The sequence below is a fragment of the Triticum aestivum genome, chromosome 4B (genome assembly GCF_018294505.1).
Source record: "Triticum aestivum cultivar Chinese Spring chromosome 4B, IWGSC CS RefSeq v2.1, whole genome shotgun sequence".
Taxonomy (NCBI): Eukaryota; Viridiplantae; Streptophyta; class Magnoliopsida; order Poales; family Poaceae; genus Triticum; species Triticum aestivum.
In genome coordinates, this window is record NC_057804.1 from 503,208,937 (window position 1) to 503,235,512 (window position 26,576).

The following is a 26,576-nucleotide window of genomic DNA, read 5'->3' on the forward strand; positions in this document are numbered from 1 at the left end:
CTGCCTGCCTCGTGGCCCCCCTGGTACTCCACCGACCTCAACTCCAACTCCATATATTCATGTTCAGGGAGAAAAAAATAAGAGAGAAGGATTCATCGCGTTTTACGATATGAAGCTACCGCCAAGCCCTAAACTCTCTCGGGAGGGCTGATCTGGAGTCCGTTCGGGGCTCCGGGGAGGGGAATTCGTCCTCGTTGTCATCATCAACCATCGTCCATCACCAATTTCATGATGCTCACCGCCGTGCTTCAGTAATTCCATCGTAGGCTTGCTGGACGGTGATGGGTTGGATGAGATTTACCATGTAATCGAGTTAGTTTTGTTAGGGTTTGATCCCTAGTATCCACTATGTTCTGAGATTGATGTTGCTATGACTTTGCTATGCTTAATGCTTGTCACTAGGGCCCGAGTGCCATGATTTAATATCTGAACCTATTATGTTTTCATGATTATATGTGAGTTCTTGATCCTATCTTGCAAGTCTATAGTCACCTATTATGTGTTATGATCCGTTAACCCCGAAGTGACAATAATCGGGATACTTACCGGTGATGACCGTAGTTTGAGGAGTTCATGTATTCACTAAGTGTTACTGCTTTGGTCCGGTACTCTATTAAAAGGAGGCCTTAATATCCCTTAGTTTCCATTAGGACCCCGCTGCCACGGGAGGGTAGGACAAAAGATGTCATGCAAGTTCTTTTCCATAAGCACGTATCACTATATTCGGAATACATGCCTACATTACATTGATGAACTGGAGCTAGTTCTGTGTCACCCTATGTTATAACTATTACATGAGGAATCGCATCCGACATAATTGTACATCACCTATCCAATGTCTACGAGCTCTTCACATATTGTTCTTTGCTCAGTTACTTTGCCGTTGCCACTGTTACAATTACTACAAAACTGCTACTATTACTTTTGCTATTGTTACTGTTACTTCCATACTCTTTGCTACTAAATAATTTGCTGTAGATATTAAGTTATCCAGGTGTGGTTGAATTGACAACTCAACTGCTAATACTTGAGAATACTCTTTGGCTCCCATTGTGTCGAATCAATACATTTGGGCTGAATACTCTACCCTCAAAAACTGTTGTGATCCCCTATACTTGTGGGTTATCACTCATAAGGAAGACAATCAAAAATAAAATCATGCTCCAACTTCATCACATAACGATAGACCATACGTCCATGCTTCGGGAGTCACAAACCTTAACACAAATATTCTTACTAATCCACAATTACTCACTAGCATGACTCTAATATCACCATCTTCATATCTCAAAACATGCAAGGAATCAAACTTCTCATATATTCATTGATCTTCATGAAAGTTTTTATTATATCCCTCTTGAATACCCATCATATTAGGACTAAATTCATAACAAAAGAAAATTGCCATACTAATTTTAATACTCTCAAAATAATATAAGTGAAGCATGAGAGTTCATTAGTTTCTACAAAATAAAACCATCGCCATGCTTTAAAAAGATATAAGTGAAGTACTAGAGCAACTGCCTAGCTCAAAGGATATAAGTGAAGCACATAGAGTATTCTAATAAATTCATGATTAGTGTGTGTACCTCTCAAAAGGTATGTACAGAAAGTATGATTGTGGCAAACTAAAAATCAAAGACTCATATAATACAAGACACTCCAAGCAAAACACATATCATGTAGTGAATAAAAATATAGCCTCAAGTAATTTTACCGATGGATTGAAGACAAAAGAGGAGATGCCATCTAGGGAACCCCCAAGCTTAGATGCTTGGTTGTCCTTGAATATTACCTTGGGGTGCCTTGGGCATCCCCAAGCTTAGGCTCTTGCCACTCCTTATTCCATAGTCCATCGAAACTTCACCAAAACATGAAAACTCCACAACACAAAACTGAACAGAAAACTCGTGAGCTCCGTTAGTATAATAAAAGCAAATCACCATTTAGGTACTGTTATGAACTCATTCTAAATTTATATTGGTGTTATATCTACTGTATTATATCTTTTCCCTGGTTCATGTCCACCGATACTACCCATAGATTCATCAAAATAAGCAAACAACACACAAAAAACAGAATCTGTCAAAAACAGAACAGTCTGTAACAATCTGAAAACTTCGTATACTTATGTAACAATTAAAATTCTGAAAAATTAGGAAAACCTGAGAAATTTGTATATCAATCTTTTGTAAAATATCAAAATCCCACTTCTATGAATTTACAAAATTCCAGAGCTGGGCGCAAAAGTTTCTGTTTTTCAGTAAAATCAAATCAACTATCACCATAGATCATCCCAAAGTCTCTACTTGGGACAAACACTAATTAGAACACTTAAACACAATCATAACAGGAGTATAATTGTTTATTTATTGAAAAACATAAGTAAAAACATAAAAAAACAATAATAACAATGGGTTTCCTCCCAACAAGCGCTATTGTTTTACGCCCCTAGCTAGGCATAATGCATAGATCTAGGTATTGTCATATTTGGTATTCAATCCATAAGTAGCCCTCATAATAGATTCATATGGCAACTTAATTTTCTTTCTTGAAAAGTATTCAATGCCCTTCCTTAACAGAAATTGAAATCTAATGTTTCCTTCTTTCATATCAATAATTGCACCGATCATTCTAAGGAAAGGTCTACCAAGAATAATAGGGCATGTAGGATTGCAATCTATATCAAGCACAATAAAATATATGGGCACATAATTACTATTTGCAACAATAAGAACATCATTAATCCTTCCCATAGGTTTCTTAATAGTGGAATCCGCTAAGTGTAAATTCAAAGAACAATCTGCAAGTTTATGGAAACCTAGCAAATCGCATAGAGTTTTTGGAATAGTGGAACGCTAGCACCCAAATAACATAGAGTGTTGCACTCATAACCTTTAATGTTAATTTCAATAGTAGGTTCCCACTCATCATAAAGCTTTCTAGGGATTGAAACTTCTAGCTCAAGTTTTTATTCAAAAGATTTCATCATAGCATGAATGACATGTTTAGTAAAAGCCTTATTTTGATTATAAGCATGAGGTGAATTAAGTATGGATTGCAACAAGGAAGTACAATCAATCAAAGAACAATTATCATAAGTAAAGTCCAAAAGAGTGGGTTCATCACTAGTTAAAGTTTTGACCTCACCAATCCCACTCTTATCAATTTTTTCATTAAGATCATCACTCTCCAAATTATTGGGATGCCTTCTAGATAAAGTTGAATCATCTCCAGTCCCATCTTGATCAAGTTTTATATTAGCAAACAAAGATTCAATAGGAGTCACACCAATCTCTTTAAGATCTTCATCGATTATCGCAAAAACTAGAAGAACATACTTTTTCTAGTCATTCTCTCTTAGTACACATCCTAGTGGTTCTCTCCTTACTTTCATTAGTAGAAATTTGGATAGCTTTCAGAGACTTATTAATATAAAACTTGGGTGCCATAGATCTAATCTTAAAAGAATCAATCTCATGAGAAATTCTATCAATGTTTCTAGCCAAATCATCAATCTTGACAAATTTTTCTTCTACCATAGAATTGAAAATCTTTTGATAGTTTATAAAATATTTAATATTATTCTCAATATCAGAGGGTATCTTATTATAACTTCCATAAGAATTGTTTTAGGAATTACCATAATTATTAGAGGAATTACTAGGAAACGGCCTAGGATTAAAATTACCTCTATACGTGTTAATACCAAAATTGTTCCTAATAACAAAATTCACATCCATAGATTCGTTATTATTCTCAATCATGGTAGACAAAGGCATATCATTAGGATCAATAGGAGCACTCTTGCTAGCAATTAATTTCATAAGTTCATCCATTTTACTAGTAGAGGATCTTTCGGTATACCATTGAGAGTAATTTGCCGTAATATTATCTAGGAGTTTAGTAGCTTCTCCTAATGTGATTTCCATAAAAGTACCTCCCGTGGTGGAATCTAAAAGATTTCTAGATGCAAAATTCAATCCAGCATAAAAGAATTGTATGATCATCCTTCAACTTAAACCATGAGTAGAACAATTTTTATCACCAATTTCATCCTCTCCCAAGATTGTGCAACATGTTCATGATCAAGTTGCTTAACATTCATTATATTTTTCCTAAGTAAGATGATATTAGCGGGAGGAAAATACTTGGAAATAAAAGCATCTTTACACTTTCCCATGAATCAGTACTATTTTTAGGCAAAGATGAAAACCAAGTTTTAGCACGATCTCATAGTGAGAACGGAAATAGCTCCAATTTAACAATATCATTATCCACATCTTTTTTCTTTTGCATATCACACAACTCAACAAAAGTATTTAGTGGGATGGAGCATCTTCATTAGGACTACTAGAAAGTTGTTCTTTCATAACAAGATTCAACAAAGCGGCATTAATTTCATAAGATTCGCTCTAGTGGCGGGAGCAATCAGAGTACTAATAAAGTCATTATTAATAGTGTTGGAAAAATCGCACAACTTGGCATTTTCTTGAGACATCATGGCAAAACAAGCAATCTAGCACACAAGCAAACAAAAAGCAGACGAAAAGAGGGCGAATGAAAAGGCAAATACTTTTATGTTTTTTTGAAAATGTTTCAGAAGTGAGGGAGATTAAAACGAGAGGCAAATGGCGAATAATGTAAGTGCAAGAGATGATAGTTTATGATAGGTAGTTGGTAGGCTTGATGTATATCCTCCCCGGCAATGGCGCCAGAAATTCTTCCTGCTACTTTTTGATCTTGCGTTGGTTTTTCCCTTGAAGAGTAAAGGGTGATGCAGCAAAGTAGAGATAAGTATTTCCCTCACTTTTGAGAACCAAGGTATCAATCCAATAGGAAGAGCACACAAGTCTCCAATAGTTGCACCTACACAAACAAACAAATACTTGCACCCAACGTGAAAAAGGGGTTGTCGATCCCTTCACGGTTAATTGCAAGGATGAGATCTGATAGAGATAGGTATAAAAGATAAATAAAAGTGCAAAATAAAGTAAAGGTAAATAAATTGCAGAAAGGTATTTTTGTTTTTTGGTTTTATAGATCTGAAAATAATATGATGGTAAATAGATCCAGGGTCCATAGTTTTACTAGAGGCTTCTCTCTTGAAAGAACGCATACGGTGGGTAAACAAATTAATGTTGAGCAATTGATAGAAAAGCGCAAAGTTATGACGATATCTAAGGCAATGACCATGAATATAGGCATCGCGTACGTGACAAGTAGACTGAATCCTTCCTACATCTACTACTATTACTCCACACATCGACCTCTACCCAGCATGCATCTAGTGTATTAAGTTAACAAGAACGGAGTAACGCCTTAAGCAAGATGACATGATGTAGAGGGATAGATCCAATCAATATGGTATAAACCCCATCCTTTTGTCCTTAATGGCAACAATACAAATACGTGCCTCGCTACCCCTTCTGTCACTGGGTGAGGAGACCACAAGATTGGACCCATCACAAAGCACCTCCCCCATTGCAAGAAAAATCAATCTAGTCGGGAAAACCAAATCAATAGATCAGAGAGAAATACAAAGCTATCTTAATCTTGCATAAAAGAGTTCAGACAAGACTCTAATAATATTCACAGATAATATAATCATGAATCCACAATTCATCGGATCTCAATAAACACACCGCAAAAGAAGATTACGTCGAATAGATCTCCAAGAACATCAAAGAGAGAGAAGAAGCCATCTAGCTACTAGCTATGGACCAGTAGGTCTATGGTAAACTACCCACACATCATAGGAGGTCAACAAGGTTGGTGTAGAGGCCCTCCGTGATCGAATCCCCCTCTGACGGAGTGCCAAAAAAGGCCCTGATACGTCTCCAATGTATCTATAATTTTTTATTGTTCCATGCTGTTATATTATCATTCTTGGATGTTTTAAAATCATTTTATATCATTTTTTGGTACTAATGTATTGACATAGTGCCCAGTGGCAGTTGCTGTTTTCTGCTTGCTTTTTACATCGCAGGAAATCAATACCAAACAGAGTCCAAACGCAGCGAAAATTTTTATGGATTTTTTTTGGACCAAAAGACATCCAGTGGGCCAAGAAAGTACTTGAGGAGAGCTTCGAGGGGATCACAACCCACCAGGGCGCGTCTGGTGGCCCAGGTGCGCCCAGGTGGGTTGTGCCCACCTCGGTGGCCTCCCGCACCACCTCTTTGCTCTATAAATACCCCAATATTCCAAAAATCCTAGGGGAGTCGACGAAAATCAATTCCAACTACCGCAAGTTCGAGAAACACCTAATCCAATCTAGACACCATCATGGAGGGGTTCGTCATGTCCATTGATGCCTCTCCGATGATGTGTTAGTAGTTCTTTGTAGACCTACGGGTCCGTAGTTAGTAGATAGATGGCTTACTCTCTCTCTCTCTCTCTCTCTCTCTCTCTTGATTCTCAATACAATGGTCTCTTGGAGATCCATATGATGTAAGTCTTTTTGCGGTTTGTTTGTTGGGATTCGATGAACTTTGAGTCTATGATCAGATCTATGTTTTTATCCATGAAAGTTTATTTGAGTCTTCTTTGATCTCTTATATGTATGATTGATTATAGCCTCGTATTTCTTCTCTGATATTTGGGTTTTGGTTGGCCAACTTGATCTATTTATCTCGCAATGAGAAGAGGTGCTTTGTGATGGGTTTGATCTTACGGTGCTTGACCCCAGTGATATAAGGGGAAACGACAGGTATGTATCGTTGCTATTAAGGATAACAAGATGGGGTCTATTTCTACATAAATAGATCTTGTCTACATCATGTCATTGTTCTTATTGCATTACTCCGTTCTTCCATGAACTTAATACACTAGATGCATGCTTAATAGCGGTCGATGTGTGGAGTAATAGTAGTAGATGCAGGTAGGAGTCGGTCTACTAATCTTGGATGTGATGCCTATATAATGATCATTGCTCGGATATCGTCATGATTATTTGAAGTTCTATCAATTGCCCAACAGTAATTGTTTTCCCACCATTTGCTATTTTTCTCGAGAGAAGCCACTAGTGAAACCTATGCCCCCGGGTCTCTTCTCATCATATTTGCCTTTGTGATCTATTTTTATTTGCTTTTATTTTTAGATTTATTAAAACAAAAATACAAAAATACCTTGCTGCACATTATTTTATTTGCGATCTATTTATTCTATCTATCGCAACTTTATCATGTCTTCTCGCCAATTTGAGGCACCATTACCCAAAAGGGATTGACAACCCCTTTAACACATCGGGTTGCGAGTATTTGATATTTCTGTACAGGGGTTGTTTACATTGTGTTGCTTGGTTCTCCTACTGGTTTCGTAATCTTGGTCTCATCACCGAGGGAAATACCTACCGTCACTGTGCTGCATCATCCCTTCCTCTTTGGGTAAATATCGACGTAGTTCAAGCAGGCATCAAAAGGTATTTCTGGCGCCGTTGCCGGGGAGGATCTTCAACATCAACTAGGTTCCTAATCACAAATCTCATCTCCTTGCAATTTAAATTAGTTGCCATTTGCCTCTCATTTTCCTCTCCCCCACTTCACAAAAATTTGCCATTTTATTCGCCCTCTTTTTCGTTCGTCGTTTTCTCGTTAGATATGTTTTTGAGTGCAATTTTCTTGAGTAGTCACCATGACTCAAGCGAACACCAAGTTGTGTTATTTCTCAAATACCAACAACAATGATTTTATTAGCACTCTGATTGCTCCTCCCTCTACTAGTGCAGAGTCTTGTGATATTAATACTGCTTTGCTGAATCTTGTTATGAAAGATCAATTTGCTGGTACTCCTAATGAGGATGCCGCGTCCCATCTTAACACATTCGTGGAATTATGATATGTGCAAAAGAAAAAAGATGTGGACAATGATGTTGTGAAGTTGAAATTGTTTCCATTTTCTTTGCGAGATTGCGCAAAAAATTGGTTTTCTTATTCGCCTCGCAATAGTATCGATTCTTGGAACAAGTGCAAGAATGTTTTTATTACTAAGTATTTTCGGCCCACGAAAATCATTTCCCTTAGAACCCAGATCATGAATTTCAAGCAACTTGAACATGAGCATGTTGCACAATCTTGGGAAAGGATGAAATTGATGCTAAGGAATTTCCCAACTCATGGGTTAAATCATTAGATGATCATGCAAAAAAATATGCAGGGTTGAATTTTGTTTCTAGTAATCTTTTCGATTCTTCCGCGGGGGGTACTTTTATGGAAATTACTTTGGGTGAAGCTACTAAATTTCTAGACAATATTATGGCCAATTACTCACAATGGCATACCGAAAGAGCTCCTATTAGTAAAAAAGTCAATTCGGTAGAAGAAATAAATTCTTTGAGTGAAAAAGTTGATGCTCTTACGAAGTTAGTTGCTAATAAAAGTGCTCCTATTTATTTTAATGATGTTCCTTTGTCTACTTTGATTGAGCAAAATAGTGATGCCATAGATGTGAATTTTATCTCGCGAAACAATTTCAATAACAATGCTTATAGAGGTAATTTTAATCCTAGGCCTTTTCCTAGTAATTCCTCTAATAATTATGGTAATTCCTATGGTAATCCTACTTATAATAATAATAGAAACACCTCTGATCTTGAGAATAATATTAAATAATTTATCAATACTCAAAAAGTTTTCAATGCTTCGATAGAAGAAAAGTTGAATAAAGTTGATGATATGTCTAGAAGTATTGATAGAATTTCTCATGATATAGAATATCTCAAGATGAATTTTTTTGTGCCAAAGGTTAAAGAATCAATTAAAGCTCTTTATGTTTCTATGGATGAAAGTAAGAAAAGAACCGCTATGCTTAGGGCTAAACGAGAATTTTTAGAAAGAGCGTTTTCTAGTGATTACTTCATAAAAGTGATGAAGATCTTAAAATGATTGGTGTTTCTTCTATTGATTCTTTGTTTAGTAAAATTAATATTGATTAAAAAAGGAACTAGAGAAGAGTCAACTTTAGTTAGATGGCGTCCCTATGATTCGGAGGGTGAAAATCTTGTTGAGAAAATTGATAAAAGTGGCTTTTAAGAGGTCAAGACTTTAACTAGTTATGTGCCCACTATTTTGGATTACAAAGAGTTTAATTGTGATAGTTGATCTTTGGTTGATTGAATTACTTTGTTGCAATCCATGATAAATTCACCCCATGTGTATGAACAAAATAAGCTTTCACTAAACATATTGTTGATGCTATGATGAAAGCTTTTGAAGAAAAGTTGGAATTAGAAGTTTCAATTCCTAGAAAATTACATGATGAATCGGAACCTACCATCAAATTCAAGATTAAAAATTATGAGTGTTTTGCTTTATGTGACATTGGTGCTAGTGTTTCTACAATTCCAAAGTGTTTATGTGATGTGCTTGGTCTTACCGATATTGAAGAATGCTCTTTCAATTTGCATTTGGCGGATTCTACTATTAAAAAGCCTATGGGAAGAACTAATGACATTCTTATTCTTGCAAATAGGAATTATGTGCCCATAGATTTTATTGTTCTTGATATTGATTGCAAGCCATCTTGTCCAATTATACTTGGTAGACCGCTTTTACGTACTATTGGTGTCGTGATTGATATGAAAGAAGGCAATATTAAATTTCAATTTCCACTAGGGTATGGAACAATTTCCACTAAGGAAGGGTAGACCGTTGTGTGCTTGTTTTGATGATTCTATGGTTTTATTTGAAGAGTTTCTGCCATAGAAAAGTTGGAATACAGTATATATAATGCAAAAATAAAATATTAATGGGTTTGCAATAGTACTTATAGTAGTGGTTTGCTTTCTTATACTAATGGATCTCAGGAAGGTTTTGTTGAGTTTTTTGTGATTGAAGTTTTCAAGTTTTGGGTGATCTTATGATGGATGAATGAATAAGGATTAGCAAAAGGCTAAGCTTGGGGATGCCCGAGGCACCCCAAGATAATATTCAAATAAGTAGCAAGCAAGTAAGCCTGGGGATGCCCTCGACTGGCATCCCCTCTTTCTTCTAACAACCATCGATATTTTACTTGGAGCTATATTTTTATTCGTCACATATTATGAGTTTTGCTTGGAGCGTCTTGTATGGTATGAGTCTTTGATTGCTTTGCTTTGTGTTTTAAGTATTTAATCCTTTCTAGACACACCTTTTTGAGAGAGCCAAAAATTATGCTATGATGCTTCACTTAAACTTTTAGAGCCATGGAATTGCTCTAGTGCTTCACTTATATCTTTTTGAGCATGGTGTGCTTTGTTATTTTTGAAGAAATGCTCTCTTGCTTCACTTAGATTTATTTGGGAGTTAGTAAAAAAATTAAGAAATTCTCTCTTGCTTCACTTAGATTATTTTGAGAGAAAGAAATATTATGTACATGTTCTTCACTTATATTTGTTTCAGCTTATTAAAAGCAACATATGAAAATAGTCCCAAAGTGATAGATATCCAAGGAGGATATAATAAAAACTTTCATGAAGATCATTGGACAAAATAAACTATTGGTACTTACTAATGGTTTTGAGATATGATGATGTGATATGTGAGTCATGTTGATGAGTAATTATGCTTTAGTAAGAATATTGGTCTTAAGGTTTGTAATTCCCTATGCAAGCACGAAAGTCAATAGCTATGCAATTAAATTACATCTTACTTGTGGTGCATTATTCGGTGTTACTTATGCTTAATGCTTGGGTACGAGATTTTTTGTTTCTTGGTTGGTCTCTTCTCAATATTTTTGCTAGCCTTCGTTTTGCACTAAGTATGATCACTACTTGTGCATCCAAAACCCTTTAAACCAGTTTTTCCATATGAGTCCACTATTCCTACCTATATGCAGTATTTCCGTGCCGTTCTAAGCAAATTTGTGTGTGCCATCTCTATTTTTTAGAATAAATTTATCTTTTGTGTGCTCATACCGCTCGCAAGGCGGTGAGGGGTGGCCAATATTTTCCATGCTAGATGTGTTATTCTCACGATGAGTGTTTATTCACTTGTCATTGCACGAGATTATGGCAAAGGTATTAGGGATGCCCAGTCTCGAAATGAAAAATGAATTTACTTTATGTTGTCAAATAATAAATTCCTTGGAAGGTGTTGGTATGGAGGGCACCCGTGGATACAGACAAGCCATGGAAAGTGAAAGTATGGTGGAAAAAGGAATAAACTTTATTTTCTGTTTGGGAACCGCCTATGATGTATCTAGCATGGAAAGTGTTGGGAGCTCTAAGTCATTTTCGTTGGTGGGAAAAGTATGCCTCTAAAATCCCTACTTCCCTCTGTGAAGGGCCTTTCTTTTACTTTATGCAATTTTATTTGTAAATTTGAGTCTCCATCTTCTCTTATAAAGCACCAACTGAGGGGCATTATAATCGTATTTGAGCATTGGATGTAGCTAATATTCGAGTACGTTTCATGAATGGATCAATGATTGAGCATAATGGGCTAGGGATAACTTGCTTTAGTGTTGATATTTTGAAAGACATGGTTGCTTGTTGGTATGCTTGAGTATTAAATTCTTCATGTCAAAACTAGACTATTGCTTTGAACCATATAAAAGTCCAAATGTCCATGCTACAAAGAAAGCATTATGCGATGAACATGTTAGGCAGCATTCCACATCAAAAATTCTATTTTAATCATTTAACTACTCGAGGACGAGCAGGAATTAAGCTTGGGGATGCTGATACTCTCCAACGTATCTATAATTTTTGATTGTTCCATGTTGTTATATTATCATTCTTGGATGTTTTACAATAATTTTATAATCATTTTATATCATTTTTTGGTACTAACCTATTAACATAGTGCCCAGTGTTAGTTGTTGTTTTCTACTTGTTTTTTACATTGCAGGAAATCTATACCAAATGTTATCCAAACACAGAGAAACTTTTTGTGGATTTTTTTGGACCAGAAGACATCCAGTGGGCCAAGAAAGGACCCTAGGGGAGCTCCAAGGGGAGGACAACCCACCAGGGCGCGCCTGGAGTCCCAGCCGTGCCCAGGTGGGTTTTGCCCACCTCGGTGGCCTCCCGCACCACCTCTTTGCTCTATAAATACCACAATATTACAGAAACGCTAGGGGATTCAACGAAAATCAATTCCAGCCGCCGCAAGTTCCAAAAACACTAGATCCAATCTACAAACCATCATAGAGGGGTTCATCATGTCCATTGGTGCCTCTCCGATGATGCGTGAGTAGTTATTTGTAGACCTACGGGTCCGCAGTTAGCAGCTAGATGGCCTCCTCTCTCTTTCTTGATTCTCAATACAATGGTCTCTTGGAGATCCATATGATGTAAGTTTTTTTGTGGTGTGTTTGTTGGGATCCGATGAACTTTCAGTTTATGATCAGATCTATGTTTTTATCCACGAAATTTATTTGAGTCTTCTTTGATCTCTTATATGCATGATTGATTATAGCCTCGTATTTCTTCTCCGATATTTGGGTTTTGTTTGGCCAACTTGATCTATTTATCTTGCAATGGGAAGAGGTGCTTTGTGATGTGTTCGATCTTACGGTGCTTGATCCCAGTGATAGAAGGGGAAACGACACGTATGTATCGTTACTATTAAGGATAACAAGATGGGGTCTATTTCTACATAAATAGATCTTGTCTACATTATGTCATCGTTCTTATTGCATTACTCCGTTCTTCCATGAACTTAATACACTAGACGCATGCTGGATAGCGGTCGATGTGTGGAGTAATAGTAGTAGATGCAGGCAGGAGTCAGTCTACTAATCTTGGACGTGATGCCTATATAATGATCATTGCCTGGATATCGTCATGATTATTTGAAGTTCTATAAATTTCCCAACAATAATTGTTTTCCCACCGTTTGCTATTTTTCTTGAGAGAAGCCACTACTGAAACCTACGGCCCCCGAGTTTCTTCTCATCATATTTACCTTTGCGATCTATTTTTATTTGCTTTTATTTTCAGATCTATTAAAACAAAAGTACAATACCTTGCTGCAGTTTATTTTATTTGCGATCTATTTATCCTATCTATCACAACTTTATCACGTCTTCTCACCAATATTAGGCACCGTTACTCGAAAGGGATTGACAACCCCTTTAATACATCGGGTTGCGAGTATTTGTTATTTGTATGTAGGGGATATTTACGTTGTGTTGTTTGGTTCTCCTACTGGTTCGATAAACTTGGTCTCATCACTAAGGGAAATATCTACTGTCGTTGTGCTACATCATCCCTTCCTCTTTCGGGAAATACCGACGTAATTAAACCAGGCGTCAGGCCCCAAGATGGGTTCTCACGAGAACAGAAGCTTGCGACGGCAGAAAAGTTTTTTTGGTGTGCCCTCTGGTATACAGGGTATATTTGGGTATTTATGGAGCTAAGATTAGGGTTAGAGGAGCCATGGGGGGCACAACCTCATAGGGGCCCCCTAGGGAGCGTGTGGTGAGCTTGTCGCTCACCTGTGGACCTTCTAGCCTCCTCACGAAGCTTCCTAGGTGTCTTCTGGTGCAAGAAAAATCATCAAAAAGTTTCGTTCCGTTTGGTATTGATTTTCTGTAAAAGACAAAAATAAGGAAAAAAACAGTAACTCGCACTGGGCACTAGGTTAATAGGTTAGTCCCAAAAAATGTTATAAAATAACATAATAATGTGTATAAAACATCCAAGCTTGATACTATATGTTGGGAAATGTTGCATGGAAAACAAAAAAAATTCTATACACACGCAAGATCTACCCATGGAGATGCATAGCTACAAGAGGGGGAGAGCATCTACATACCCTTGTAGATCGCTAAGCGTAAGAGTTTATCAACGCAGTTGATGTAGTCGTACACCTTCATGATCCATTCTGTTCAAGCACCGAACATATGGCACCTCCGTGTTCAGCACACGTTCATCTCAATGATGTCCTCGCCTTCTCAATCCAGCAAGAGGAGCGAAGTAGTAGATGAGTTCCAGCAGCACGGCGGGTGGTGATGGTGGTAGTGGAACTATTTCTGCAGGGCTTTGCCAAGCACAACAGATTTAGAGCTGAGGATGAACTAGAGGGAGGAGATTAGAACCACATTAGGCTTCTAATTATGAGGATTAGAGGTAGCTAGGGCTAGCTCTAATTAGTTAACTAGGACCAACTAGAGGAGGCTCAAAAACTTGTGTTCTAGGGGCTAGCCCTGCTCCTCTATTTATATGTTGAGCCCTGGGGTCGTTACTTGGGGAGGGGGCCTCCCCAAAGTTGGTTTGGAATGCAAGGAAGAGTCCTTCTCGGATTCCAGCACCAGATGCCATGGTTCTTGGTGTCTGGCCTAGGGCCAGATGCTAGGGTCCCTCACGTCTGGTTTCTGACCTCCGCAAAACTTCCTTTTGCATCAACCTAATGCCCCATGGGCCTTACCCCTTGGCCCAACCAAAGTGTCCTTGCACCAGAACATTTCTGGAAACATCTGAAACCCTTCTGGTGAATTCCAGAACCCTTCTGGAGACCAAATACTATCATCCTATATATGAATCTTCACATCCGGACCATTACGGAGCTCCTCGTCATGTCCGTGATCTCATCCGGGACTCCGAACAACATTCAGTCACCAACATACATAACTCATATAATACTATATCATCAATGAACGTTATGCGTGCGGACCCTACGGGTTCAAGAATGATGTAGACATGACCGAGATGCTTCTCCGGTCAATAACCAATAGTAGGACCTAGATGCCCATATTAGTTCCTACATATTGTACAAAGATCTTTGTCGGTCGAACCTTTTATGACAACATACGTAGTTCCCTTTGTCCATCGGTATGTTACTTTCCTGAGATTCGATTGTCGGTATCTCCATACCTACTTCAATCTCGTTACCGGTAAGTCTCTTTACTCGCTCTGTAATACATCATATTGTAACTAAATCCTTAGTCACTTTGCTTGCAAGCTTCTTGTGATGCTATATTACCAAGAGGGCCCAGAGATACCTTTCGGTCATACGGAATGACAAATTCCAATCTCGATCCATGCAAACTCAACAGAAACCTTCGGAGATACCTGTAGAGCACCTTTATGATCAGCCAGTTACAAAGTGATGTTTGATACACACAAGGCATTCCACTGGAGTCCAGGAGTTGCATGATCTCATGGTCGAAGGAACATGTATTTGACATTATGAAAGGAGTAGCAATAAACTGAACAATCATATGTTATGCTAACGAATGGGTCTTCTCCATCACATCATTATCCTAATGATGTGATCCCATTATCAAACGACAATTCATGTCTATGGTCAGGAAACCTTAACCATCTTTTGATCAACGATCTAGTCTAGTAGAGGCTTAATAGGGACTTGGTATTTTTTTATGTATCCACACATGTATTTAAGTTTCCGATCAATACAATTATAGCATGAATAATAACCCTTTATCATGATTAAGAAAATATAATAATAACCACTTTATTATTGCCTCTTAGTCATATTCCAACAGTCTCTTACTTGCACTAGAGTCAATAATCAAGATTACATAGTAATGAATCTAACACCCATGGAGTCTTGGTGTTGATCATGTTTTTCCCATGAAGAGATTTAGTCAACGGGTCTGCCACATTCAGATCCGTATGTACTTTACAAATTTCTATGTCTCCATCCTTGACATAATCACAAATGGAGTTGAAGCGTCGCTTGATGTGTTTGGTTCTCTTGTGAAACCTGGGATCCTTAGCTATGGCAATTGCTCTAGTATTGTCACAAAAGATTGTCATTGGACCCGATGCATTTGGTATTACACCCAGATCGGATATGAACTCCTTCATCCAGACTCCTTCATGCGCTGCTTCTGAAGCAGCTATATACTCCGCTTCATATGTAGATCCTGCCCGACACTCTGCGTAGAACTGCACCAACTGACAGCTCCACCATTCAATATAAATATGTATCCGGTTTGCGACTTAGAGTCATCTGGATCTGTGTCGAAGCTAGCATCAATGTAACCCTTTATGACGAGCTCTTCGTCAAACATATCCTTGGTCCTTTTCAGGTACTTCAGGATATTTTTGACCGCTGTCCAGTGATCCACTCCTGGATTACTTTGGTACCTCCCTGCCAAATATATGGCAAGGCACACATCAGATCTGGTACACTGCATGGCATACATTATAGAACCTATGGCTGAGGCATAGGGAATGACTTTAATTCTCTCTATATTTTCTGCCGTGGTCGGACTTTGAGTCTTACTCAATTTCGCGCCTTTCAACCCAGGCAACAACCTTTGTTTGACTGGTCCCTTTTGAACTTCTTTAGATTTTTTTTAAGGTATATGTGCTACTTCTTGAGCTTGCGTTGGTTTTTCCCTTGAAGAGGAAAGGGTGATGTAGCAAAGTAGAGATAAGTATTTCCCTCAGTTAGAGAACCAAGGTATCAATCTAGTAGGAGCCAACGCGCAAATCACCGAATACCTGCACAAACAATCAAACAACTTGCACCCAACACAATAAAGGGGTTGTCAATCCCTTCACGGTTACTTGCAAAAGTGAGATCTGATAGAGATAGATAAAAAAAGTAAAATATTTTTGGGTTTTTGGGTTTATAGATCTGAAAGTAAAAGATTACAAAATAGTAGATCAGAAACTAATATGATGGAAAATAGACCCGGGGCCCATACGTCTCACTAGAGACTTCTCTCAAGATAGCAAATAATATGGTGGGTGAACAAATTACTACCGAGAAATTGATAGAAAGGCACAAAGTTATAACGATATCTAAGGCAATAATCATGAATAGGCATCACGTCCGTGTCAAGTAGACCGAAACTATTCTGCATCTACTACTATTACTCCACACATCGACCGCTATCTAGCATGCATCTAGAGTATTAAATTTATAAAGAACAGAGTAACGCATCAAGTAAGATGGCATGAAGTGGAGGAATTAAATCGAGCAATATGATGAAAACCCCATCTTTTTATCCTCGATGGCAACAACACAATATGTGCCTTGCTGCCCCTACTGTCACTGGGAAACGACACCGCAAGATTGAACCCAAAGCTAAGCACTTCTCCCATTGCAAGAAAACCCAATCTAGTTGGCCAAACCGAACCGATAGTTTGAAGAGAATTACAAAGATATCAAATCATGCATATAATAATTCAGAGAAGATTCACATAATATTCATAGGTAAGTTGATCATAAATCCATGATTCATCGGATCTCGGCAAACACACCGCAAAAAAGTATTACATCGAATAGATCTCCAAGAACATCGAGGAGAACATGGTATTGAGAATCAAAGACACAGAAGAAGCCATCTAGCTACTAGCTATGGACCCGTAGGTTTGAGGTAAACTACTCACGCTTCATCAAAAGGGCAATAGGGTTGATGTAGAAGCCCTCCATGATCTAATCCCCCTCCGACAGGGTGCCAGAAAAGGGCCCTAGATGGGATCTCACAGGTACAGAAGGTTGCGGTGGCGGAAAAGTGTTTTTGTGGATGCTTCTGGTGGTTTGGGGATATATGGGAATATATAGCCGAAAGAATTACGTCAGGAGGGTCATGGGGGGCCCACAAGGGTGGGTAGCGTGCCCTACCCCCATGGACGCGCCCTCCGTTCTTGTGGCTGCCTCGTGGCTCCTCTGACTTCATCTCCAACTCTCCTGGTTGTCTTCTGGTCCAAGAAAAATCATCACAAAGGTTTCTATAAAATAATTTAACCACCGTCGTGCTCTAAAAAGATATAAGTGAAGCACTAGAGCAAAATTGCCTAGCTCAAAAGATATAAGTGAAGCACATAGAGTATTCTAATAAATCACGATTCATGCGTGTCCCTCTCAAAAGGTGTGTACAGCAAGGATGATTGTGGCAAACTAAAAAGCAAAGAATCAAATCATACAAGACACTCCAAGCAAAACACATATCATATGGTGAGTAAAAATATAGCCTCAAGTAAAGTTACCGATAGACGAAGACAAAAGAGGGGATGCCTTCCAGGGCATCCCCAAGCTTAGGCTCTTGCTTGTCCTTGAATATTACCTTGGGGTGCCTTGGGCATCCCCAAGCTTTAGCTCTTGCCACTCCTTATTCCATAGTCCATCAAATCCTTACCCAAAACTTGAAAAGTTCACAACACAAAACTCAACAGAAAATCTCATAAACTCCATTAGTATAAGAAAATAAATCACCACTTTATGGTACTGTTGTTAACTCATTATTTATTTATATTGGGGTAATATCTACTGTATTCCAACTTTTCCTTGGTTCATACCCCCCGATACTACCCATAGATTCATCAAAGCAAACAACACAAAGAAAACAGAATCTGTCAAAAACAGAACAGTCTGTGGCAATCTGTAACTCTCGAATACTTCTGTAACTCCAAAAACTCTGAAATATTAGGACAACCTGAGAAATTTGTTTACCAATCAATTGCAAAACAAATCAGATCAAAATCACGCTTTTGTGAATTATGAAAATTATTTTTATGGGCGCAAAAGTTTATGTTTCTTAGCAAGATTAAAACAACTATCACCGTAAGCTATCCCAAAGGTCTCACTTGGCACAAACACTAATTAAAAAACGATCTATCGTAGCGTTTCCCTACCCTAGCCGCCGCCATGGGCGAGGCGACTAGGGAGGCGATCCTTTTCCACCGATCTCCACCGGCGAGGGTGCTAGCCCCCTCTCTCTCCGGCTACTGCTCCGGCAGCAGGAGGGAGGGGGGACCCTGTTCCTCCGCTCTCTAGTTAGGGTTTGGATTTATAGGTTGTGGTGCGCCATTGGGGTGGTGGGAGCGGCGCCCGGACAAATAAATCTGCCTCAACTCTACTCCCACACCGGCGGTGTCCTTCATGGCGGCGTCTCAGAGTTGGTGGCATCGTGTGTTTGTCGATACTTCAGATCAACGATGTTAGGGTTCATGGATGGTGTCAGCGAGGCGGCGGCGGCGAATCCATCAGGTGTGTCTCTCCTTCTGCTTTGTCCCTGTTGCTACGGCGTTATCTCCGATGTCATGGTGGAGCTGGGAGGTTTTGTCGTACAGGAGTACACGCAAACACTTGTCTACGCAAGTGACAGCTGGAAGATGGTGCATCTTGTGCTGGGTTTGTGGTTGAAGGCTGATAGATCTGGTTTCCTCCTCCGACGTCGTAGTCGTGCGGGGGTGTCAGTTCTGGAGTTTGATGGCGTGTCCGAGGACACGTTGCCCCGGTCTGATTCTTTCAACGACAATGGTTTTGCTTTAGGAAAACTAATTTGGAGGCCCGTAAAGCTGCTGATCAGCGATGGAGCCGCGTCGAGCTCGGGTGAAGAGGTGATATGTCTCCTCTTCCTTAGTGAAGAGGGCCAGGCGCTGGTTTTTTGCATAGGATTATCCTATCTTTTCAGTCCTGTAATATCGATGTTTACGTGGCTTGTAACTGAATCTTTATGTTATTAATGAGACATGTATTACTATGCAAAAAAACACTTATTAAAACACAAAACCGCACCTAACCAGAGGCTAGATGAATTATTCAAAGCAAAAAAGGAACAAAAAGCAAAGAAACAAATAAAATTGGGTTGCCTCCCAACAAGCGCTATTGTTTAACACCCTTAGCTAGGCATAAAACACAAATAGATCTAGGTATTGTCATCTTCTCCCTTTTGGTAATAAAGAGAGAATTTCTTATCAAGAGCGTTTATCTTTCTATTTTGTGAAAGTACGTGGCCACTAATGGTGGAATAAAGATTAAGAACACTTTGAAAATTTGCATCTAAGCTAGCCTTCATCTCTTTGATAATTTGGTTTTGATAAAAGCACATAAGGGTAGTTGATTCAACATTTTCACCTTTGGGGCGCCCAAATATAGCTTTCATCTTTTCATAAATATCGACGGCAACCCCTTCAAGAAAACCATTTTCAAATATAGAATCCAAACTTGCTTAAAAGAAGAGGGTAAACCAACATAAAAGCTTTTAAAGTATGTCTCAATATGATACTGAGGCACATCGATGGCTCGGATCCTTAACAACCTATCCCAAGCATCCTTCAAAGATTCATCAAGCAAATAGCGAAAAATTCTAGGGTCATCTTCATCAAAATTGTTAAAACACTCATTAATAACCCCGGTAGGTCTTTCTGTAGCATCATTATTTATGAGCTTAGAGAGGACAGAGGGCTATCCAAAGCATTAAAACCCGGGATAAAACCCTTAGCCATTTTTGATTCGGCCATAACGATATAAAGACAAACTAAAGCAAACAAGAGAATAGCGAGAGAAAAGGCAAATCTTTTCAAAAATTGTTTTAGAAGTGGGGGAGAGGAAAACAAGAGGGAATGGCGAATAATGTAATGCAAGAGATGAGAGTTTATGATGGGTACTTGGTATGTCTTAACTTGGCATAGATCTCCCCGACAACGGCACCAGAAATTCTTCCTGCTACTTCTTGAGCTTGCGTTGGTTTTTCCCTTGAAGAGGAAAGGGTGATGCAGCAAAGTAGAGATAAGTATTTCCCTCAGTTAGAGAACCAAGGTATCAATCTAGTAGGAGATAACGCACAAATCACCGAATACCTACACGAATAACCAAACAACTTTGCACCCTACGCAATAAAGGGGTTGTCAATCCCTTCATGGGTACTTGCAAAAGTGAGGTCTGATAGAGATAGATAATCAAAAAGTAAAATATTTTTGGGTTTTTTTGGTTTATAGATCTGAAAGTAAAAGATTGCAAAATAGTAGATCAGAAACTAATATGATGGAAAATAGACCCAATAGCCATAGGTTTCACTAGAGGCTTCTCTCAAGATAGCAAATAATACGGTGGGTGAATAAATTACTGTCGAGCAATTGAGAGAAAAGTGCAAATTTATGATGATATCTAAGGCAATGATCATGAATATAGGCATCACGTCCGTGTCAAGTAGACCAAAACATTCTGCATCTACTACTATTACTCCACACATCGGCCGCTATCCAGCATGCATCTAGAGTATTACGTTCATAAAGAACTGACTAACGCATTAAGTAAGATGACATGATGTAGAGGAATTAACTCAAGCAATATGATGAAAACCCCATATTTTTATCCTCGATGGCAGCAATACAATATGTGCCTTGTTGCCCCTACTGTCACTGGTAAAGGACACCACAAGATTGAACTCAAAGCTAAGCACTTCTCCCATTGCAAGAAAAACCAATCTAGTTGGCCAAACCAAACTGATAGTTCGAAGAAAATTACAAAGATATCAAATCATGCATATAATAAATCAAAGAAGATTCAAATAATATTCATAGATAAGTTGATCATAAATCCACATTTCATCAGGTCTCGGATAACACACTGCAAAAAAGGTATTACATCGAATAGATCTCCAAGAACATCAAGGAGAACATGGTATTGAGAATCAAAGACAGAGAAGAAGCCATCTAGCTACTAGCTATGGACCTGTAGGTCTTAGGTAAACTACTCATGCTTCATCAGAAGGGCAATAGAGTTGATGTAGAAGCCTGTGACGCCCCCGATTCAATCGTACACTAATCATGCACGCAAATGTGTACGATCAAGATCAGGGACTCACGAGAAGATATCACAACACAACTCTAAAACATAAATAAGTCATACAAGCATCATAATACAAGCCAGGGGCCTCGAGGGCTCGAATACAAGTGCTCGATCATAGACGAGTCAGCGGAAGCAACAATATCTGAGTACAGACATAAGTTAAACAAGTTTGCCTTAAGAAGGCTAGCACAAACTGGGATACAGATCGAAAGAGGCGCAGGCCTCCTGCCTGGGATCCTCCTAAACTACTCCTGGTCGTCGTCAGCGGGCTGCATGTAGTAGTAGGCACCTCCAGTGTAGTAGGAATCATCGTCGACGGTGGCGTCTGGCTCCAGGGCTCCAGCATCTGGTTGCGACAACCAGGTAGAAGGGAAAGGGGAAAAGAGGGAGAAAAGCAACCGTGAGTACTCATCCAAAGTACTTGCAAGCAAGGAGCTACACTACATATGCATGGGTATATGTGTAAAAGGCCATATTGGTGGACTGAACTGCAGAATGCCAGAATAAAAGGGGGATAGCTAATCCTGTCGAAGACTACGCTTCTGGCAGCCTCCGTCTTGCAGCATGTAGAAGAGAGTAGATTGAAGTCCTCCAAGTAGCATCTCCAAGTAGCATCTCCAAGTAGCATCTCCAGTAGCATCGCAGTAGCATAATCCTACACGGCGATCCTCCCCTCGTCGCCCTGTGGAAAAGCGATCACCGGGTTGTCTGTGGAACTTGGAAGGGTGTGTTTTATTAAGTATCCGGTTTTAGTTGTCATAAGGTCAAGGTACAACTCCAAGTCGTCCTGTTACCGAAGATCGCAGCTATTCGAATAGATTAACTTCCCTGCAGGGTTGCACCAACTTACCCAACACGCTTGATCCCATTTGGCCGGACACACTTTCCCGGGTCATGCCCGGCCGCGAAAGATCAACACGTCGCAGCCCCACCTAGGCTCAACAGAGAGGCCAGCACGCCGGTCTAAACCTAAGCGCACAGGGGTCTGGGCCCATCGCCCATAGCACACCTGCACGTTGCGTACGCGGCCAAAAGCCGAACTAGCCCCCTTAATACAAGAGCAGGCTTACGTTCCAATCCGGCGCGCGCCACTCAGTCGCTGGCGTCACGAAGTGCTTCGGCTGATACCACGACGTCGGGATACCCATAACTACTCCCGCGTAGATGGTTAGTGCATATAGGCTCGTAGCCAACTCAGGTCAAATACCAAGATCTCGTTAAGAATGTTAAGTATCCGCGAACGCTGAACAGGGCCAGGCCCACCTCTCTCCTAGGCGGTCTCAACCTGCCCTGTCGCTTCGCCACAAAGATCCACTCGCGGGTGCTCCACCAGCCGACCCAACTTTAGTCTCCACAAGTATCATGTATAAAGTATATAGTATATACCCATGATCACCTCCCGAGTGATCACGGCCCGATAGTATAGCACGGCTGACGGACAACAATGTAGGGCCACAGATGAATATACTAGCATCCTATACTAAGCATATAGGATTGCAGGTAAAGGTAAAAACAGTAGTATCAAGGACAGGCTATGCATCAGGATAGGTATAACAGAAAGCAGTAACATTCTACACTACTCTAATGCAAGCAGTATAGAGTAGAATAGGCGATATCTGGTGATCAAGGGGGGGGGGCTTGCCTGGTTGCTCAGACAAGGAGGGGCCGTCGGTGACGTAGTCGACCACAGGGGCATCAGCATCGTCACAGGGTCTACCGGAGAGAAGAGGGGGAAGAAACAGTATATACATAGCAAGCAAGTGCATAACAGGACAACAAGCAGAGCTAGACGTGTTCTAACGCGGTATGAGGTGATACCGGTGAAGGGGGGAAACATCCGGGAAAGTATCCCCGGTGTTTCGCATTTTCGGACAGATGAACCGGAGGGGGAAAGTTGCGAGTTCGATAGGTTAGGGGGGTGTGGCAGATGAACGGGTTGCGTATCCGAAATCGTCTCGTCGTTCTGAGCAACTTTCATGTACAAAGTTTTTCCATACGAGCTACGGTTTATTTTATATTAATTTTAAAAGATTTAAATCAATTTTAGGATTTATTTATATTCCCAATTTAAATCAGTAAATACTTTTGTCACATAGTGCAGTGCCAGCCACAGTGTATTACAGGTGGGGTCAGGTCAAAGTCAATAGTCCAGTCAGCAGTTGACTAGGTCAACGTTGACTGGTCAAACTGGCTGGTGGGACCCAGCTATCATAGAGTAGTGTAAATTAACAGTTTAATTAATTTAACAAATTAGGTGGGGGGCCACATGCCATTGACTTAGATATTTTGAAACAGGATTTTATATGAAAAGGAACCACATGTCATTTTCAGTTATTCAACTAAACATTTTTATTAGGTTCTAATTAGGTGGTTAGGGGAATGGTTAAACCGGGCGGGCCCACATGTCAGTGGGTCAACCCACTGTCAAAACGTGTGTGCGCGTGTGCGTGCCCGTCGGTGAGTTTAGAGAACGGCGGGGCGCGCGGAGCCGACGGCTCCAGCGACCAAAAGGGGCAGCCCTGGCTGCCAAATGGATAAGCGTGAGGCGCAGCGTCGAGACCTGCCTTCGTCTGTAGCTAGGAGCGGCTGAAACAGCGTCGGGGGCGACGGAAGGCGGCGACTACGACGGAGCTAGCGGCAAACGGTGCTGGAGGGCACGGGGAGGAGGGGGAAAAGGCCACGGAGGGCCGGAGGCTCACAGCGGAAGCGGCAGGATGCGTGATGGAGCCGGAGGAGGTCGTGGTCGAGCGGATTGATGACGAGGTTAGCGGCGGCGGCCGACGGTGTCGGAGAAGAGGGTGCCGGTCGACGAGGGGACTCCGGCGAGGGGAGCAAGGCGAGGGAGGCCGGATCCACGACATGGCCCCCGGGATCCGTCCCTCTCTGACGAGGAGGCGGCTTGGCGGCGGTTCCCCGGGCGCGGGCGTGGTCGGGCGGTCGCGCACGGCGAGGCGTCGGCAGGGGAGGGCTCTGGCGCGGGAGTGGCGTCGAAGGTGGGTGCAGGGGAGGGTGAGGCGAGCTTGGGGTGGTCCGGCGAGGCAAATAGTCGACGGGGGGGGCGAGCTGGCGGCGACGGGGTCGAGGCGGAGGCGCTCCAGGCGGGCGACGGGCGAGGTCAGGGGCATCGGTTGCCCCCGATCCAGATCCACTCTGGGCAGGGTGGGGAGACGAGGTGGATCGAGGGAGGAGTGGGGGTTACGGGCGACGTGGGTTAGGGTTTGGAGGGGTTATGGGGGCGCCGGCTGGGCCGGCCTGGCTAGCCTAGTGGCTAGCTGGGCCGAGGCCCAGCGGGGGGGTGGGGGGGCTTTTCCTTTCTTTCTTTTTGTTCTGTTTTCTTTTCTTCTTTTTATTTTTATTTTTTTGTTCTGTTTTATTTTTCTTATATAATAGTTTATAGTTTTACAAAAAGTGAAACCCATAGCTAAAATAGAGTTACAATTATAACTACTGCCACGAAAGGTTTTATCCCTGAACAAAATAGTTTAGTTTTTTATAAAACCCAAAATGCATTTATTTAATTGTTTTACCTACTGTTTTAATCATTTTAGGGTATTAAAACATTTTATAAAAATGGGGTTTCTTCACCACAATTAACTTTGCATTATTTGGCACAACTCGAATATTTTAGTTTTAAAGTTTGAAAACTTTTACCGTTTGATTTGATATTGAATTTGAATTTGAATCAGTTTCGAACTAACGCGAGATTAGCAACAGTAATTGTGCTGACGTGGCATCATTAACAGCGGTTTACTGTAGCTTAAGTATCCGGGCGTCACAAAGCCATCCATGATCGAATCCCCCTCCGGCATGGTGCCGGAAAAGGCCCTAGATGGGATATCATGGGTAAAGAAGATTGCAGCGGCGGAAAAGTGTTTTCGTGGATGCTTCTGGTGGTTTGGGGATATATGGTAATATATAGGCGAAAGAATTAGGTTAGGAGGGTCACGGTGGGCCCATAAGGGTGGGGGCGCACCCTACCCCCTAGGTGCGCCCTCCGTCCTTGTGGTCGCCTCGTGGCTCCTTCGGCTTCATCTCCATGTCTCCTGGGGTTCTTCTGGTCCAAGAAAAATCACTGAGGTCTTTCATTGGAAAATTCTTATTTGGACATCCTTTTATGCTATCTAGAAATTATATATCATTTCTAATCAGTAATATGTCATCCACATATAATATCAGAAATGCTATAGATCTCCCACTCACTCTCTTGTAAATACATGCTTTACCGTAAGTTTGTATAAAACCAAATGGTTCGATCACCTCATCAAAGCGTATATTCCAACTCCGAGATGCATGCACCAGTCCATAAATGGATCGTTGGATCTTGCATATATTGTTAGCATCCTTAGGATCGAAAAAAATTTCTGGTTGCATCATATACAACTCTTCCTTAAGAAACCCTTTAAGGAATGCCGTTTTGACGTCCATTTTCCAGATCTCATAATCATAAAATGCGGCACTAGCTAACATAATTCTAACAGACTTAAGCATCGCTACGGGTGAGAAAGTCTCATCGTAGTCAACCCCTTGAACTTGTCGAAAACCTTTTGCGAAAAGTGGAGCTTTGTAGACAGTGATATTACCATCAGTGTCTGTCTTCCTCTTGAAGATCCATTTATTCTCAATGGTTTTCCGATCATCGGGCTAGTCCACCAAAGTCCACACTTTGTCCTCATACATGGATCCTATCTCAGATTTCATGGCCTGAAGCCATTTGTCGGAATCTGGGCTCATCAAAGCTTCTTCATAGTTTGTAGGTCTGTTGTTGTCTAACAACATGACTTCCAGGACAGGATTACCATACCACTCTGGTGCGGTATGTGTTCTGGTCGACCTATGAGGTTCAGTAGTAACTTGATATGAAGTTTCATGATCGTCATTTGCTTCCTCTCTGGTTGGTGTAGGCATCACGGGAATGGTTTTCTCTGATGTGCTACTTTCCAATTTGAGAGAAGGTACAACTACCTCACCAAGTTCTACTTTCCTCAAACTCACTTCTTTCGAGAGAAACTCCTTGCCTAGAAATGGACCATTCTTAGAGATAAAGATCTTGCCTTCGGATCTGTGGTAGAAGGTATACCCAATAGTTTCTTTATGGTATCC